The following is a 19,020-nucleotide window of genomic DNA, read 5'->3' on the forward strand; positions in this document are numbered from 1 at the left end:
AAACCCCTGGAGCTAAGTCTCCTACTATAAAAGGGCCACTCTGGGAAACCCTTTGCAGAGATTCCAAACATGCTAGTCATGTGAAGACCCTCTGTCCCCTGGACCCTCTGTCCAGTGCCCTCCTTATCTCTACCTTCACCTATCTCCTACTTCTAAACTCAATAATAAACCTCTTTTAGCAATCTAGCTTTTTGGGCCAATAAATGCTTTTATTGGGAATTCACGCCGCTACTAGACCTCATTTACCGCCATATCTTTGTGCCGAATCCAAGGGGGTTGCAGGGGAGCTCCGTTTGACTCCCTGTACCCCAAACCTGCCATTAGACATTAACTAAACCCTAATTTCATTTAGGTACCCCAAATCTAGCCCTCAACATTTTGACAGAATCCTCAATGTCATGTTTCTACAAAACCAACCTCCTTTGTGTACATTCACTCTGATTCAGAACTTCTTGAAGAGTTTCTTTTCTTTGTGCCATTTCAGGTCCAGCCCATGAGGCAGATGAGTCCAAGTGTGTTAGCCCAGTGTTACTCTTTAACCTTCACATTGCCAGTCTCTCCTAATTCCCAGAGTGTCAGAGAACCCTCTGGCCACCGACATTTGCAGGGCCAACTAACATCAACCCGATGCGGAGGCCTTCAGAGGTCTCTGGCTACGATTTCTCAAACCATAGTTTAATAACCAATACCGCACTCAAGAACAGCCATGTACAAACTTAAGGTCTTTATTATACTTGCTTACTTAATACCCTGTCCTGTTAACTTTGACGACCGCACTAGCACCTTAGACACCTTAGAATCAGTTGGAGTCAGGATAAGCAAAAGTTCTTGGTCTTTATTTTTGGTCTCTAGGGCTAGAAGTGAAGGGGATGGAAGCAGAATCTCCACAAACTTCCTTCTTCATCTCCTGCCCAGAGAGTGACCCTGGCTACTCTTACTTCACCCTCTAGTCCCTCCTACAATCCTCTGTAGACATCAATCATTGAGCCAGCACGGGATAGTGGGAAGGGCCATTTTCCAAGCATATGCCCATAGAGCATTGTCCAATTGGTAATTAGCCTCAAGTGCTCGGCTGTCCTGACCTCAGTGCATGGACTCAAGAGTTTAAGTCCTCTACAGTTAACTCCCAAGTGAACACTAGGTCTGTGAGAGACCCACGTGTTTACTATCAAGCACCTTACCTCTCTTGCCTATCCATCCACTTGGCTCAGCTACCCCAGGAGACTCTGGTGGTCTTTAAAAGACCCAAGACACACCCAACCAATCAGAGAGGGAGCCATCTCCCGTTATGAAGTTATCTCAGTATGACCAGGGTCCCGACCATGGGGCAGTCTGTGGCTGCAGAAATTACTTTCGGGGTTCTCAACAACCTCCTGTTTGTGTTGGGCTTGATCCATTTGTAAAAACACCCTGGCAAGGGTGTATAAAACAGAACAAAGGCAAACAAAAGTAAAACAGTAAGAACTAGGCCCAGTAGGGGCCAAAACCAAGCAAAGCTAATATGGTGTTCAACCCACTCACCAAAGTCATGTTCAGGCATGACATGTGGGATGTCATGAGTCAGACTTCCGTTTTATGCACCTTTTGGTATCTAATAAAGAAAGGCCCAGAGGGGGTGTATACAAGGAAAGTCATGTCCCACAGCCCTGCCTCACTACCTGGCAGGTAGGCATGTTGGTCTTTCACCCACTGATTTAGAGGCCTTGTCTACAAGTGTAAAACAGGGCAGAGCCTCTCCTCCAGCCACTGTATTAACAGCGGGAGGCTGTGGGAGAAGCGCAGAAGCCCCCTGTCAGTTCTGTCAGTCTCAGGTGTTGCACATCACCCAGGACAGTCCAATTCAGCTGCTGTACTAGAGCTGTGTCTGCTGTCTTTGGTGTCATGCTCAGGAGGGACATAGCTGCTGTCAGAGTCTGCAGGGCTGCTGACATCCAGCCGATCCATCTGGGCCCTCATCGTCGGCGACCCCTTTGTAGTCTGGTCCTTCTCTTCTTGATTCCCCAAGTCATGGATGAGCCTGTTTGGGATCCACTCCTCTGCTGCTGGGTCCGCATATGGAACAAAAGCATAAAAAAGACCCCAAACTGTTGGAATCTTTACAAACTGTTAAGCCATTGGAGTTCATAGAGACAATAGTTATCTAATTTGGCATGGTTCAATATGATTGATTTGATCTTAGAAGGTGATATTTTGGGCCAGAACTTGAAACAAGGTACTAAGTACAACTGATGGAAACGATGCTTGTGTTCACACCTTTAGAGAGCTCATAAGTATCTAAGTACTCAATGGAGTTCACACGTTTGTGAGATTTCAGGGCTTAGTATGAGATAATCAATTTCACACCTCCCTTAGGGCCAGAGAGCATTCTGGGAGATAACCCAGAATCCTTCTCTCTCCAGAAGGAGGAGTTAACTTTTGGGAGATCATATATATACAGGAAGCTCTTAGACTTGAGGGAGTTACTTGGGAACATTCCCAGGGGTCGGAGAGGAGTACTCTGGGAGGAAGCCCACAAGCCCTCTCTTCGAGGCAAGAGAGATTGCATTGCATCTTCTACCTTGGTGTTGGCTGGAGTCGGAAGGACAAACCTTTGGATTTGGAGATATTCAGGCGGAGTTCTTAGAACCAAGCAGAGAGATAGACCTCTGAGCTAACCGGGCTATATTGAAGGACACAATAAAAGAGCTGAACTTTTATCACCCGGCTGTGTTTTGGAACTGAAACTAAGGCTGCCTCCAGAAAACCTCTCTCCCAGAGAGAACCATCTTATTATTATATTTTAAAGAGAAAAAACACCAACACCAAAGCTTGACCCAACCCTGGCCCTTCCACATGCCATCTAAGCCCTTCCACATCACTGGGGAGAAAGAGCCCTTGTCCTTGTGGGCCTGTCTGTTAGTTAGCCGCACTTTCTGCATGTGCCAGAAGCCATTGTTGGGGTGAGAGCCAAGGAATGTGAAAATTATAAGTAATTATGTGACTATATCACTGCATCTAAGCTGGCCTGAGTGAGTCAGGGGGAGGGTCGTGCAAACCCCAACACTCCCTTTTCTTGCTTAGATGGGAGCATCTTGAGGGTGCGATTAGTCCGTTCAACAATAGCTTGGCCCGTAGGGTCATAGGGGATGCCAGTGGAATGGGCAAAGCCAAATTCAGTGCCGAAGGACCAAAAGGCAGAACATGTAAAAGCTGGTCCATCATCTGTCTTAAGTGCACATGGGACTCCTGCAATGGAGAAGCAATGACAAAGATGACTGATCACATGCTTAATGATTATTTCCCCAGGATGGAGTGAGGCCATGAGGAATTGAGAGTGTGTGCCCATGGTTCCATGGCTGCTCTGCTTCTTAACATGAGTAAATCCATTTGCCATGAGGCACTGGATGACTCACCACAAAGATTCCTCCCAGTATTTTGAGGAGCAGGACAGAAGGAGCACAAGTAGGGCAGTGACGAACAACAGCTGCAGGTTCTGCCTTAGAGACGCCATCTGGCCTCCTCCATGAGCAGGCAGATAAATGGTATGAGGCATGTGCCTGGGCAGGGGAATCGGAGCAGAGGCCACACAAAGGTAAAGGAGGGCATCAGCGCCCTTATTGTCCTCAAACATGGGACAGGTGCCATCGGTATGAGACCTAATACATGATGAACAGGGGGGCAGCTCAGACTATCTCTGGCCACTTTTTTACACAGTGATTCTTTACCAGTCTTACCCAATCAGAGGTCTTCAGGGGTCTCTGACCACCACCTGTACAAGGAGTGGTCTCATGTCCAACAGAGCATCCAAAGACAGAGGCTCACAAGCTCAAGATCTTTATTCCACATGTTCACATCATGCCCTTGCGCTACTTCCTGGTCCCCACTCCTTATATCGGGTCTATGAGGTCACACTCACAGCCAATAAGAGAAGGAGACGTCACCTGTTGATGATGAGATCTCAATGTGACCAGAGCTTTGGCTCAGAAGGCGGCCTCACTGATCCCAGAGACCACATCCAGGTGCCTCAGACATTAAGGTCTCTTTACTTCCTGATTGGGCTGTGGGAGCTTCCTCTCCAGACCCTTACAACCCCTAACCTTGCATCATTAAGCCTTGGTGATCCCAGGGTCCCCTTCCACCCAAGGACTCCCCAAGGGCACAGGCAGAGCCTCTCACTTCTGCATTATGGGCACAGGTTACCTGACTTTCCTCACCCTTGAGCTGCTTCTGTTTCTATCTGAGGGCCTCTGCCTCTGGCCCATGTTCCACTGAGAGGGAGACTGAGAGTGTGATCCCTAGGATGGCTGGAGAAAACCCATCTTGGTGCCTGCTGTGAATCAGGATCCAGCCATCTCTCTGGGAAGTCACAGATCCTGGAATGAGTCCCATAAACTGTGTGGGAAGGGTGCTAGAGCCCCTTAGCCAAAGTGACACCTCAGAGGCATTTTCAGACACCAACAGGAAGCATTTATTTGGTCCTTCCAAGGAGAGGTCCAAGCTCACCAGCTGAGCAGCTCCATATGGTGTGTGGGCCCAGGCTGGGAACAAGGAATGGCTTAAATAGCAAAAGACTTGGGTCCATTGGATGGAGTGAAAAGGAAGTAACCATTGACCAATGGTTAGCAGTGCTGTCTATTTCCTGGGGGACAGTAACTTCCTGAAGCTGGGGTCTGAGCTTTTCTGCCCTACAGCCCTCTGAGAATAGGGATAATGTGACCTTCCGAAACTTAGGCCTCAGTTCTTACAGCTTCTGAGAAATCTTCACCTGGTTCCATTCACTAGTATTGCCTTTGGTGGCTGGGGCTTTCTCATCGGTCTGAGGGATCAGACAGATTGGTAAAATGGGGAATTTAAGGCACCAAGGAGTGGGAACCCCTGGGACATACCTCTCATATAATCCTGGAAGAGAAGAATCCAGGAAATCTGGGGATGAGTAAATATTAGTGATCTGGGATCCCTGGAATGTGGAGATTTCCACACTGCAGTACAAAAAGGGTCACAAAAAAGATATTTACAAGAAACTCTAGTAAAGAAGCAGTAAAGAAATGGGGTTGTAGAAGAGATTTTGTAATGCTGGAGAAACTGAGCAAGACAGAGATTAGGGACCAATTCAATAGTTTCTTAAATGGAGAAAAATACTGGGACCAATAGATCCATGTTGATCCCAGGGCTAGACAAGACTATCATCTCAAAGAGTCTAGCCCCGAGTATAGGGACAGGGAGCTTTTTATGGAATAACAAGAACAATGACATAATGGAGAGACCTAGGTGGGGATACCTAATGGAGCGAGGTTACTGAGATTCTACTGACATCTAAAATGGATAAACCTTTGTCTTGTCAAACATTAAGAAGGAATGTCTATAAAATCTTTATCTTAAACATTAAGAGGGAAAGGTTATAACCTAAGGCAGAATAACAAAATAGGACAATTGGAGGAACTGGGTCACCACCTTAAAAGGGAACTTTGGGATAACAATTTTTCTGCAGGAAGTAGGAGGGAACAACTCTGTACCAGACAGAAAGGAAAGGAATTTAAAAGTAGTTTGTGTTTGTTTGTGTGTGAATCTGTTTCTCTCAGTCAGCTGAATTACAAAGGGAAAGATCTGGATATTTGTATATAAAACCCTTGTTTGTAAGTCTGTTAGTCTCTGTTTGCCTGTCAGGCATCTTGATACAAACTAACCTGAATTTTTCTTAAGCTTTTCAAACTTCTCTTCCAAAGGGAATTGGGGAATGGCCAGGACCAATGTATTTGAACTTGTGTCCAGTTTGGCCTCTCCAAAGAATGACAGGCTCCCCCAAACCCTCCATTGCATGCTCTGGAAGAAACCTGAGTTTCTCTCTAGATGGGTCCCTGCATTCTCCAATCTCCCCAGAGTCCCAAAAACCCTTCTCAGGAGACTCTGGACCCTGTAAAAGGGTGTGGTCTCTCTCTAAATTTAGGTGGGATAGAGATAGAAGCCATTGCCACTTTGTGTAGGCATATGTCTCCATCTCTGGTCTAAGATAGTTTACCACTTCAAAAATTTTGGGGGAGTCCAAAAGCATGGAGTTTTTGAGGGGAAAGAGGAGTTTCCTTCCAAAAATGTGACACGAATTTCTCTGCATGTTTAAATTTAAATTGTATTTGATAGAATTATTTTCTATTGATACATTTGGGAATAAAATTATAGAAATATGTATGTATTAATATTGAAGTATTGCTACTAGAAATTTACATCTGCATTTGACTTGATTTTAATTTTAAAAATGGCTATTGAAACAGTTCTGTGGTAACTTACTTAAAGAGTTCACCTGTTTGTATCTCCTAGTTCAATGAAATATATTTAAGATACTATGTTGCTTTTTTTTAAAGAATGTTATTTATTTCAACAACAAAATTATATTGAATTTTTTCAAATCAATTGATTGGGGGAACTTTGAAACTGTTCTGACTTTGGGTTAAAAGCTTGAGAAACTCTTTTTGAAGGGAGGAGGAACTCTCCTTGAACTCTGAGAAGGTCTCCTCTTAGCCAACCCTGCCTCAGAGAATCAAGATAAAGTGATTTCCTTCAGTTATCTAGGTGGGACCACTCCTACTTATGCCCAGCTAGAGATCTGGACCTGATAACCCTATTGAGTTGAAAATTGACTCAGGACCACTCCCAGTAAGTGATCTCATCTAGGCCTGGGGGCAGTGACAGCACTGAGGGAATCTCATTCAGGTGAAACTTCAGTCTCATATTTCCTTCTAAAAACGGTAATTTTAAACTCATTTCTTTGCAGAGGCCCAAAAAGCGGGAGCCAGGCCAAGGGTCCTCTCCTTGGCATAGCTGCCTGTGTTATGCCAAAGTTCCCTTTTAATGTTGTGACCCAGTTTCTCTAATGGTCCTTTTTAGATATTCTGCCTTAGGTTATAACCTTTCCCTCTTAATGTTTGAGATAAAGGTTTTATAGACATTCCTTCTTAATGTTTGACAAGATAAAGATTTATCCATTTTAGATACCATTAGAATATCAGTAACCTCCCTCTATTAGGTTATCCCCACCTAGGTCTCTCCCTTATGTCATTGTACTTGTTATCCCATGAAAAGCTCCCTGCCCCAATACTCAGGGATAGACTCTTTGAGATGATAGTCTTAAGAGTCTAGCCCTGAGATCAACATGGATCCATTGGTCCCAGTATTTCTCTCCATTTAAGAAACTATTGACTTGGTCTCTACTCTCTTGTCTTGCTCAGTTACTTTGGCATTACATTTTGGAGTTCCCCAGTGAGATAATTAGAAAATGAGCAGGCTTAGAGATAGAGACTTTCTGGTCTCTGCCTTGGGCAGGGTGGCTGCAAATCTAAATTCTTGGCCTGAAGAGGTCAGGCCCCACTGGATTTTTTCCAGAGCCTCCGGGAAAAGAGCAGTTTCCAGCCACCACGGCCTGATGGTAGACAACCCCATTTTGGCCACAGGAGAGTAAGCTTGTCTGGGTACCTTTTGGGGTACTATCTGGTTATGTCTTAAGATTTGTTTTGTTTGGTTGGTTGGTATGCTAGCATTTGGATTTTGGATTCCCAGAATTATAGATTCTGGGTGTAGGGTCTTCTGGACGCAGGGGACCCTACCTGGGTATCTTTTAAAAACACATTGTGTGGCTAATCAGACATGGTTGTCACCGTTGCGGCATCCTTGAGATGCCATTGATTCTTTATGAGTGGCTAATTGGACGCAGTGGTTGCTACTGGAGTGTTCTTAAGAAATATGGAGCTCTGGACAAGGTAAGAGACTTTTTCTTTCCTTATCTTGTTATCTTGTTAAGTTTTCCAGTTCATTACTCAACTGGGCATTTCTCCTTATTTCATCAGAGGAATAGTTTTTTATCTTCTTTCCATTCCTAAAAACAGTTTGGAGAAGGTAAGAGACTTTTTCTTTCCTTATCTTGTTATCTTGTTAAGTTTTCTAGTTCATTACTCAACTGGGCATTGCTCCTTACTTCATCAAAGGAATAGTTTTTTATCATCTTTCCATTCCTAAAAACAGTTTGGAGAAGATCATGACCATATTCTTCAACATATTCTTCAAGAGCTCCTTTTCCTTCCTCGAGGGTAAGAAAATTTCCAGTAGGTGTCCTATGTAGAGAGAGTCTACCCTTTTTTGACCTTTTGTTTGGATCAGTAACTGGATCCTTAAAGACGTTAATTTCAAGGTCATTGGTAACTACATAACTGCATTTGAAGGAGCAATTCAAAAGATCTCTCGTCAAGTTCTGTAACAAAGCTCCACCAGAACCAAAGGAAACATTTTCAATGCTCCATTTTTCTTTCTTCATGCTTTCAACAACCTCTTCTAAAATGTTGATATCAATTCCATCTCCCTGAATAACTCTGAGATAAGGTGGCAACAATTTATACCCTCTTGAGTTTTCAGTAACAGGAAACTTCTTACCTAGAATGTCCAAGACCTTTAAGACAGTCTCAACAGGATTTCCAGAATCGGGTCTGATGATGATGGGTGCTTCTCTACTCCTTGATACAATTATCTATGTTCCCCAGAAAACTCTCTTGAGTGGCTTACTGGAGCTGTATTTATGCTACTTCTCTGAGAGTGGGATTGTGGGATATCTCCCAGAATGCTCTCTGGCCCTAAGGGAGGTGTGAATTCAGATATCTCTTTCTAAACCCAGAATTCTCCCAAACGTGTGAATTCCATTGAGTACTTAGATACTTATGAGCTCTCTAAAGGTGTGAACACAAGCATTGTTTCCATCAGTTGCACTTAGTACCTTGTTTCAAGTTCTGGCCCAAAATATCTCCTTCTAAAATCAAATTAATCATATTGAACCATGCCAAATTAGATAATTATTGTCTCTATCAACTCCAATGGTTTAACAGTTTGTAAAGATTCCAACAGTGGACACTGCAGTCGTTTGGAGCTCTTGGGAGCTCTGGCACAATTCTTTAGGAATTGCTGGGGCTCTATCTCTAAAATGAGATATGAGGGAGGCTGCAAAGATTTGGAAAAAAAAAGTTTTTACCTGTCCACAATCTAGACACTCTGCTGTCTCAAAAAAAAAAAAAAAAAAAAAAATCTTTTCCTGGAGCAGATCCTTTGCTTGAGGAAACTCTTTCTGTCTAAATTCTCTTCCAGAGACAAAGGCCCGTCCTTTGCATCTCAATGCATTTCTACAAGAGGTCCTCCCTCACCCTGGAGTGGGGAGTGTATACATTTGAAAACCGGACTTGGTTTCCCTGCTTTGGTCATCCTGTGTTAGTTAGAGCAATGCCTGCCCCTCCCGCTTTTGCATGCTCAAGGGGCTATCTACAAAGACTGGGGATTTTAAAACGCCATTTGGTTTGGCTTTAATGTTAGTGTCCTACTGAATATTGTAATTGTGCAGTCTAAGTGTGATCAGTGTTCTGTATGCCTTATATGTTATTAGTCTAGTTGTGCTCTGTGCTCTGTGTTCTGTGTGATTTTTGTCTGTGATGGGAAATTGTAATTTGTTTGTTTTGTTAACTTAAGAGCTCTGTTAAATTTAAGAACAAAGATCAAATTTGGGAATTGGTTATTTCAATACTGAACTCCAGCTGGAGAAGACATATTTTTAGGAATTTTAAAATGATTCTAAATTTGGGAAATGAATTGGTTATCCTTAAGTATAAGATCTTAAAGAAACAATAGCTTGTTAAAGAAGTTCTGTTAACTTGCCCGAAAGAGGTCATGTGCCTCTAATTTTACCTAAAGTGTGTAACAAGGACTTTTCTGAAAGCGTCATCTCTGGCCAAACTGGGGCTTAGGAGAAGTCCATTGGGAATAATGGCCACATGGGGCCAGAAGGAGAGAAAGAAACTATGTTGTTTTATCATTTGAAATGAGATATAAATGGATTATATGCTTTAAATCCAACTCTGCTGGACTTGTGGGTTTTAGGGGATTCCCCCACCCACCCACTTATTTCTGCTACTTTAAATGTTGGGTGGGGTAGGGATCTTTTGTAAAGATTTAAACTAGACCCTCACTGCTGCTACTTCAGCTATAGGAGCATCTAGTTAGCCTGGAGTGACTTCACTCCCCACCCTTTTGAAGTTGGGGGAAGGGTAGTCACATGGAATTCTATTCTCCCCCCTCCCTCTAAACTGTTCCAGATATTTTTTAAATCAAGTTGTAGCTACCTGGTTCTTGGTTAAAAGCAGCAAACTGATAAGGTTATGGTAAATGTCTGTTTAGGATTTGTTACTAGAGGTAAAGTTTATAGTTAAGATGCACTGTATTTTTTTCCCTCCTGTAACTGATTTCTATAATGATCAATAAGAAACTGTTAATTCAATTATGTCATAACTTGCTGTTTCCAATCTGGTCCTGTGTAATCATTATATCCTAAATACTTGAGCAAATAAGTGTTTAGTCTGGTCATCTATTGGTTACTAGATATTGTGTCTGGATATTCAAGTTTTTTAAGGTTTATAACTAATGAGAGGCCACATTTTGTAGCAGTCCTTGTGGACCTGTCTTTCTATCTCAGACTGTTCTAACTTTTCTTTGTTAGATTTGTTTTTATTTCTAGATTTGGTCAAATTGCAGGTATATTGACTTGCTTCTGGGACCTAGATCAATCTTTGATTGTCAGCTCGCCACACTACAGACCCATCTCCCTCGCAGACTGAGCATTGTCCCTGTTCAGCAGGAAAAAGCAATTGAGAGCCATCGCCCACTTTTCCTGATGTAATTTGGACTGATATGGGGGAGTGGGAAGGTGGTTGACTTATTAGAATTTTCACTGTATTACTGTGTGTTTAAGACTTGGGATGGAAATTGTTAAACTTGTGTAACTATTGTTATGTTTGAGGGACTTATAGTCTGTTATGTATAAACATATGTATGTGATTTATATGTGGGATGGTCATTTGATAATTCCTTTCCAAAAGAAAAAAGGGAGGAGAAGAAATAGGAAATTGGGGAAACTGGTATCTTGCTAGTTCAGATTTAATTGGAAGTCCTTTACTCCTTGCTTAAATTTACTAGACTATAATTTGCTGGTTGTGCTTTAACTTGGAAATCCCTTATTCTGTTGGAAGTGCCCTGGCAGACTCATTGTTGGGATTATTTTTTAGAAACAACCAGAAATGGGATACTGTCTTGGGACTGGCAGTCTCTCTGAGCTGTTTCTCCCTCCTGTTACCCCATGGGGGTCCTTAATTAGTATGTCAGCGTACTTAAAAGGACCTTGTAGTTGATATTGAGGCCTCTAAAAGTTTGGGGTTTGCCTGCCTTGGTCTAACTGCATAATCTGCTCAGAAATCTGATGCTTTCTGCAGTCCTGTTCCTTTGGGTGGGACAGGTGGAGCTATTCCAAGCCTTACCCTTCTCCCCTGGAGCAGGCTGCCCCTCTGAATGGGCAGCACAACTGCCTTGAGCCCTGCTGCTCTGTAAGCAGAGGCCAAGTTATGCACAAATGACCACAGCTGTCCATATGCTCCCCAACTGCAGAGGATCTGACAATTGATTGTCAGAAATAATTGAAATAAGGAACTTTGTGTATTGCTGATTAACTCTGGGATTATTGGGGAGAGACTTGATCTTGCCATAAGTCCTTGCATTGGTCTAGCTTTATTTTGATTTTTATTTGGTCTATTTACTTCACATAGGGTTGTTCAAATTATGGTGCTAAGACCTTCTAGAGGAAGGTAATTCAAAGATTTGAATAGTTCCAAGAGAAAAAAGTGGGGAATGTTATGCCAAAGTTCCCTTTTGATGTGGTAACTCAGTTTCTCCAATTGTCCTATTTCATTATTCTGCCTTAGGTTATAACTATTCCCTCTTAATGTTTGAGATAAAGGTTTATAGCCATTCCTTAATGTTTGACAAGATAAAGGTTTATCCATTTTAGATGTCATTAGAACATCAGTAATGTCATTGTTCTTGTTATTCCATAAAAAGCTCCCTGCCCCGATACTCGAGGCTAGATACTTTGAGATGATCGTCTCGTCTATCCCTGTGATCAACATGGATGCATTAGCCCCAGTATTTCTCTCCATTTAATAAACTATTGAATTGGTCTCTAATCTCTGTCTTCCTCAGTTTCTTCAGCATTACAAGCTGACGAAATTTCAAAGCATAGCTCACAATTTATACAAATTAGCCAGTGTGCATTTTAGAAAGCAGTATAGTTCATGTAATTAGACAATACAAACGTGACTTTTTTAGTTAAGTTACCAGAACTTTGTTTTAATAACTTATTTTTTTTAACTTAAAATCAAATCAAATACAGGTTTAAATTTCCAGTAATGTTTCAATATTTGTACAAAAATTTCTAAGATCTCGTGCTTAAAGTAAACAAATTCACAATTCTAGCACATACCATTTAATAGTTATCATTTCACGTAATTGTAAGAGATTCATCATATGAAACTTAAAACTCATCTTGATATCTAAGGAGGTAATGTCAAAACTTCCATTTAATTCTGATACTATCATCACAAATATCTAAAAGCCTTTAAGTTTATTAAATGTCAATTTTTAAAATGAAAATTGGTTGGTGTAGTGGATAGAGCACCAGCCCTAAAGTCAAGGGGACCTGCATTCAAATCTAGCCTCAGATACTTAACATTTCCTGGCTGTGTGACCCTGGGCAAGTCACTTAATCCCAATCCTGTCAGCAAATATATGTATAACTTTGCTGGTACATTAAAATAAAAGCACATAGAAAAATGAAGTAAAAATTAGAACCCAACAATATGTTGTTTACCAGAAACACACTTATAAGTAGGAGATATACAGAGTTAAAATGGAGAGTGGTAAACAATTTACTGTGCTTCACCTGATGATAGCAATCATGATATCAAACAAAGTTAAGGCTAAAATAGATTCAACTAAAAAAGATAAATACAGCAGCCATATTTTGATATGAGATAATGAGTTCTGTACTGAACTATATGTACAATCGAAACTGATTTTTATTTTATTTTTTAATAATAACTTTTCATTTTTGAAATACTTGCAAAGATAGCTTTAAATATTCACCCCATGCAAAGCCTTGTGTTCCAAATTTTACTCCTCTTTTCCCGAGACAAGAAATAATCAATATTTGTTAAGTATATGAAATTCTAGAAACTAACTTTTAAACAATTAATGAATTATAGATATTAATACATTAATAATGTGGGTTTAATATTTAGCATTGAGAATGGTAAATATAACTAAAAATAAATAAGAAAAAAGGTAACATGTATAGAAATTTACATAAACTAGATGTGATAGTTATCTGAAGAGAATTAACTAGAAATAAAAATAAATAAACTATTTTTTCCTCGGCACTTTATGATGCCTTTCAAAAGATTTACCATCTATTAGGACATAAAATTTCATAGTTATGATCAGAAATATTAAAATTATCCTTTTCAGATCACAATGCAATAAGAGGTACATTTTATAAGAAACCACAGAAACACAGATTAAAAATTAATTGACAATGAAACAATCTACTTTTAAAGGATGAGTGGATTAAAGAAGAAATCAAAAGAACAATAACTTGATTTAAGAAATATCATAATGAGACAACATTTCAAAATCTATGAGATACAGGCAAAGCAAGAATCACAGGAACATTTATATCCTTAAATAGTTGCATCGATAAAGTAGAGAAAGAACAGACCAATGAATTTCCAATTAAATAAAAAAGAACAAAATGAAAATCCTTAAATATTATTAGACAATTATTTATATATTTTAATTTATAAAAATAGAGAAGGAAATCAGGTCAATTGATACTTTGTGTTCAAAACACAAAGTGTTGTTACTACTAATGAAGATGAAAATGAAATCAATTGGAAAAGTTTATTTTGTCCAAATTATATGTCAAATATATTTAGTAATTTATGAAATGGAAGCATATTTATAAAATATAAATTGCCTAGGATTAGGAGAAAAGGAATATACAACATACTTTTATGTATGTATGTGTGTTGTATGTAAATAAAGACCTTTAAATTTTTAAATTCATTTCTTTTTTTGAATACATGCAAAGATAGGGTCTTAAATTAGCCCCTGAAAACTATTTCCAAATTTTTCTCCCTCTCCCTTCATCCCCCAAATGCAACCAATATAGGTTTAATATGTGCACTTCCCCCAAACATACTTCCTATATTCATCATGCTAAGAGGAAATCCAGGTCAAGAAGGAGAAAAAAATTGAGAGAGAGAAAAAGCAAACAAACAAAAAATCAAGGGAATATGGAAAATATTGGTTTAAACCAGACCCAGCACCCTTAATTCTGTCTCTTGATGCAAATGGCAGTTTCCATCACAAGTCCATTGGAATTTCCTTGAATCACCACACTTCAGAAGAGATAAATCCATCACAATGGATCATCCCATAATTTGGTTGTTACTGTGTACAATGTTGTCTTGGTTCTGCTCACTTACCCAGTTGTGGTCCATGAAAGTCTTGAGTTCAAATCTGGCCTCAGGGTGCTTCCTGGTTTTAGGAGCCTGAGCAAGTCTTTGAACCTCTGTCTGCCTGTTTCCTCAAATCTAAAATGGATGTGTGGAAAACACATTGTATTGTGATTATAAAACAGGATTTTTTTTTTCTTTGCTGATACAATTGGGGTGAAGTGACTTGCCCAGAGTCACAGAGCTAGGAAGTGTTGTGTGTGAGACCAGATTTGAACTCAGGTCCTCCTGACTTCAGGGCTGCTGCTCTATCCAGTGTGCCACCTATCAGCCCCTAAATGCAATGTTTTGAAGGGCTTAGTACAGTTCCTGGATTTCTTTGTTCAAATTAATGACCCTATCTGGGGTTTTCTGGGCACAGATACTGGAGAGGTTTGCCATTTTGTTTTGATAGTTCATTTTACAGATGAGGAAATTGAGGCAGAGTTGAGTGACTTGTGCAGGGTTATACAGCTAGGTTTTTAGAGTAGAAGTGACCCTAGTATACAATAGGCACCTAATAAATGTTCATTGCCTAGAGTTCCCATCTTAGGTATCCACATAAATAATAGCAGGGGAATTCCCATTTTTCCTCCCCAGGGGGGGGAGCTGGGTCTGGGGGCAGGGGGGCCTTTCCAAGGCCTGCTGTTCTTGAACACTTTTAGGCCAGAGTGTTCCCTGGGTGCTGGTGGGGGGTGTTTGTTTCCCTCCCCAACTCCTGCTCATCCCCAAGGGCCCGCTGGAGCACCTCCCTGAGAGGCTCCCTCCTCCTATTCCCTAGTCTGCCCACCAAGAAGTAAATGAGGGGGTTCACACTGCTGTTCACACAGGCCAGGAGGTCACAGAGCCAATAAGGCATGAGGTCTACGTGGAAGTGGAAACTCAGGACAGCCCCGACCCCCCAGGGCACGCCGCAGAGCAGGAACATGAGGACCGTGAGCAGCACCAGGAGGTAGAGCCTGGGCGGCGGCCGGCGCCGGGAGCTGCACTGGACCCTCAGCAGCAGAGTCAGGCTGGACACGCACATGATGCAGGTGAGGAGGAGGAGCCACGCACACAGGCTGGTGAAGAAGGTGAAAATGATATGAAAACTATCCCAAAGAACAAGAGCCAGTAGCCCGAACATCCCGGCCAGAGCCCAGAGCCCGGGCGCAGACCAGTGCTCTGGGCAGCGACATCGGTACCAGAGGGGGAAGAGCGCGCATAGACAGCGCTCGGTGCTGATCGCGGCCAGGAGGCTCAGGCCCGCAGCGTAGGACATGTATTTGAAGAATGACAGAATTTTCCGTGTTGCATCGAAAACTCCAGAAAGGGTAAGTATGGATTTAAGAAAGGAGCTACAAAGGAAGAGAGTGTCGGCCGCCTCCAGGTTGAGGATGTAGACGGAGAAGGGGATTCCTCCGGACGCGGAAGCCCAGGAGCCACAGGACGGCACCGTTCCCGACCAGCCCGAGCGGGGCAATGAGCAGAGAAAGGATCTTCATCCAGTCAAGGCTTCCAGATGAACTATGACCTTCACTATTCTGCGTTGAATTGTCAGAACATATCCTGATATTCCAGGCGGGGGCAACGTCATGTTGGGTGGTCCGGCCTCCATGGAGCCCGCCCTCCGACAATTTTTGTATAAGGGAGACAGAGAAGGACATCAGGGAGTTTCCCGGCCATTTACACCTCTGTCTCCCTTCAAGGCTTCTCTTTTGCCCCTAGGGGGCGCCACAGTGAATAGAGGTATGGCTCTAGGGAAAAAATGAATTATAATCTTGTCTTAGAAACTTACTAGTGAGAAAAATCATCATTTCACGGATATTAATAACATTATTCAATCAGGCTTAAGACTTTCCCTTCCTATTTCCTCCTCCAGAAACCAGTCCCTTGTAGATTATTCCTCGGTCTCTGAAGGACATTGCTGATGCATGAATTTGCTCCAATCCTTGAGGTATGTGATTTTCCATCACAAAAGAGAAGCTTATGTAGGTATTATTACCCGATCACTGTTCCTGATTCATTGTGTGTGGAGAAATGGATGCCTTTGTGTCCAGGAATTGGAGTCAGGGTGAAGCCCTCATGCCCCCAGAGGTGGGGACAGGGAAGGTTTGCCCAGCTCCCCTGGTCCACCCCTCAGGGATTGTTGGTTTCACCCTGGTATAATCCTTTCTAAAAACTTTTAAAGAATTCAATCTTTCCAGAGGCATTCCTTTCCTTCCAGCCAAGATCCTGATCTCAATGTCTTATTTCCCAGCCATCATTAAAAACCGATTATTAATTACCCCCAAATTGTCTCCAGGACTTGTCATTACTTACATTGTGTTTAACCGTGGACATATTTTTCAACATTTGTGTCCCTCCAGTTCCAAAGTGCAAAATGAGACCAACAATAATAGGAACCTCACAGAGCTTTTTAGATCAAATGAGACAGTATTTGTGGTGTGCTTAACACTGTGCCTAGGACACAAGTAGATCATTAGAAAAAGCTGATTTCATTTTCCCATTTGCATCTCCCTCTTGTCATGATGGGACAGAGAAGTATAGAAATGAGTCTTTTAGAGAAGATGGGGGTACACATGTCTCATCTTTCTTCTCTGATCACACTCAAATTCACCCTTTGTTTCCCTCTCTCTTCTCCTCTTTATTTAGTATATGGGGGTTTGGCTTCCTTCTCAACCCAATGTAGACAGGCCTAAGGGTGGGCTGAACCACTGCATTTGAAACAATGGACATTAGTCAATTAATTTGATGGATGTATGCATGCCATTTTCTGTGTCTTTACTCTTTGATGAATTCACAAATTCATTCATCCTATTATTTATTTATATTTAAAAATATTAATCAATAACTTTTCCTTGCACATAATTTACATTGTGGTATATTCTGTCCCCCACAGAAAATCAAAATATTTTAAAATCAAAGTGAATGGGACAAGTGAACACTCCAAGCTGCATCCAATCAGAGTTGCAGCAGTGAGCGCGTCATCCTGTTCTTCCCCAGTGATTTGCTTGCTGGCGCCATTGAGAGCAGTGCTGCCGCGGAGAGCTGAGGCAGGACAACATAAAAAAACGGGTAAAGCGGGAGTGAGGGGGGCATGATGGAGGATGAAGAACCTTGGGAGGCATCATGGAGGATAGAAGGAGCACCAGGGAGCCATGATGGGGTTAAAACATTATTGAGGGGCATGATGGAGCAAAAGAAGGAATTAGGTCATAATTTTATTATTCTGTCTATTTTGGACCCCAGACATGAGGTACAAAAAAGGAAGAGTTAAAATTGTTGAGTACAAGAAAGCAATTGTAGAAAAAGTTCGATGGTCAGAAATTCTTAAAGTTTTTAAAAGAAAAACTTTTGGATCTTCGAATGGCCGGGAAAATGGAGGGATTATAAAAACCTCAATCAACAGGTGGATGAGGGAAAAGGGAAAAGAGGTTCGGACCAGGTCGGAAACCCTTATATCCTGGACCGAATCCCCACAGAATGGATTGCTTAAGGAGAGCAAAGGCCTTTGGGTGCTGTTCAATGTTCTTTCCTCCCTGAAAATAAGCCCTCTGGTGTTTTTCTGTCCAAAAAAAATAATAAGACAGTGTCTTATTATAGGGGAAACACGGGTAGGTAAAAGAGTTTTAATGGGAGTTTTTATTCAAAGCCTTTAAAAAGAATTAAAAATTTAAATCTCTTTGCACCAATTTTTTAAAGAAGATTTTTAAGAGTTTGTAAATTTTTTAAGAAAACAAAAAAGAAAGTTAGATGCTATCTTTGACAACCCTCAAAAAATGTGTTTTTTGGAATTATCAAGAGCCGGGACTTTAAGGGCCCTTTTCACTAAAAAAAAAAAACAAAACAAAACTGACATCTTTCGCATTTTTCTTGGACCACAAAAGGAAAAGCTTTTTGTGGAATTTGGAAAATAAACCAAAATGGCAATTAATTTTGTCTTGAACTTTAATTAGAATTTAGGAACTTTTATGAACTTGGTTATGGAAGTTTAAAATCTTGTTCTTAAGTTTTAAGAATGGCCCTTTGTTTTTTGAAGAAAAGAAATAAGGGGGGACTTTTATTTACCAGAGAAGCCATTAGAGCTCTTAGTGTCAAAGAAATGTTTCCCTTGATAGCAAGCTCTTGTTTTTTTTTGGATCTTTTAACCATTCATCTTTGTTCTATCTTTGGGGTTAAAATAAGACTAATTCCTCTTCCAGGTGATAGATTTTTAAACAGGAGCATCTTGATGGCACGGAGGATAGAGCACAAACTCTGGACTCAGGAGGACCCGCATCTAAATCTGCCCCCAGACATTTAACATTTAATTAAAAACCTGGAAAAGTCACATAACCACAATTGTTCTGCCAAAATAATAAAGGAAAATGCTAAAGTTTAGCCTTTCTGCACAATACCCAATTAAAGCTACAACATGAGCACAGAATTCCTATCAACAATAACATGAGAAAAACACACATTATCTTTAGATAGAAAGTTGAAATGGATGACATATCATTGCTCTTCTCAGGCATCTCTTCCTGTTATCCTGGCCATGCCATTAGGGTTGAGGGAGACTAGTCAGATGGGTCTAGGAGTACTATGATATGAAAGGAAGTTCTTTTTTAGTGTTTTATTTTGTTTTGAACATTCATTCATTACATTCATGTAAAAAAGCAAA

The 19,020-nt window shown here is 41.2% G+C and overlaps 1 pseudogene; it reads right to left on the bottom strand.

Moving 5' to 3' along the window:
• Positions 1–15,039: 15,039 nt before the first annotated feature.
• On the bottom strand, positions 15,040–16,024 carry LOC100931178 (annotated as a pseudogene).
• Between the last annotated feature and the right edge of the window lie 2,996 nt (positions 16,025–19,020).

This window comes from Sarcophilus harrisii, chromosome 6, assembly GCF_902635505.1.
Source record: "Sarcophilus harrisii chromosome 6, mSarHar1.11, whole genome shotgun sequence".
Lineage (NCBI taxonomy): Eukaryota > Metazoa > Chordata > Mammalia > Dasyuromorphia > Dasyuridae > Sarcophilus > Sarcophilus harrisii.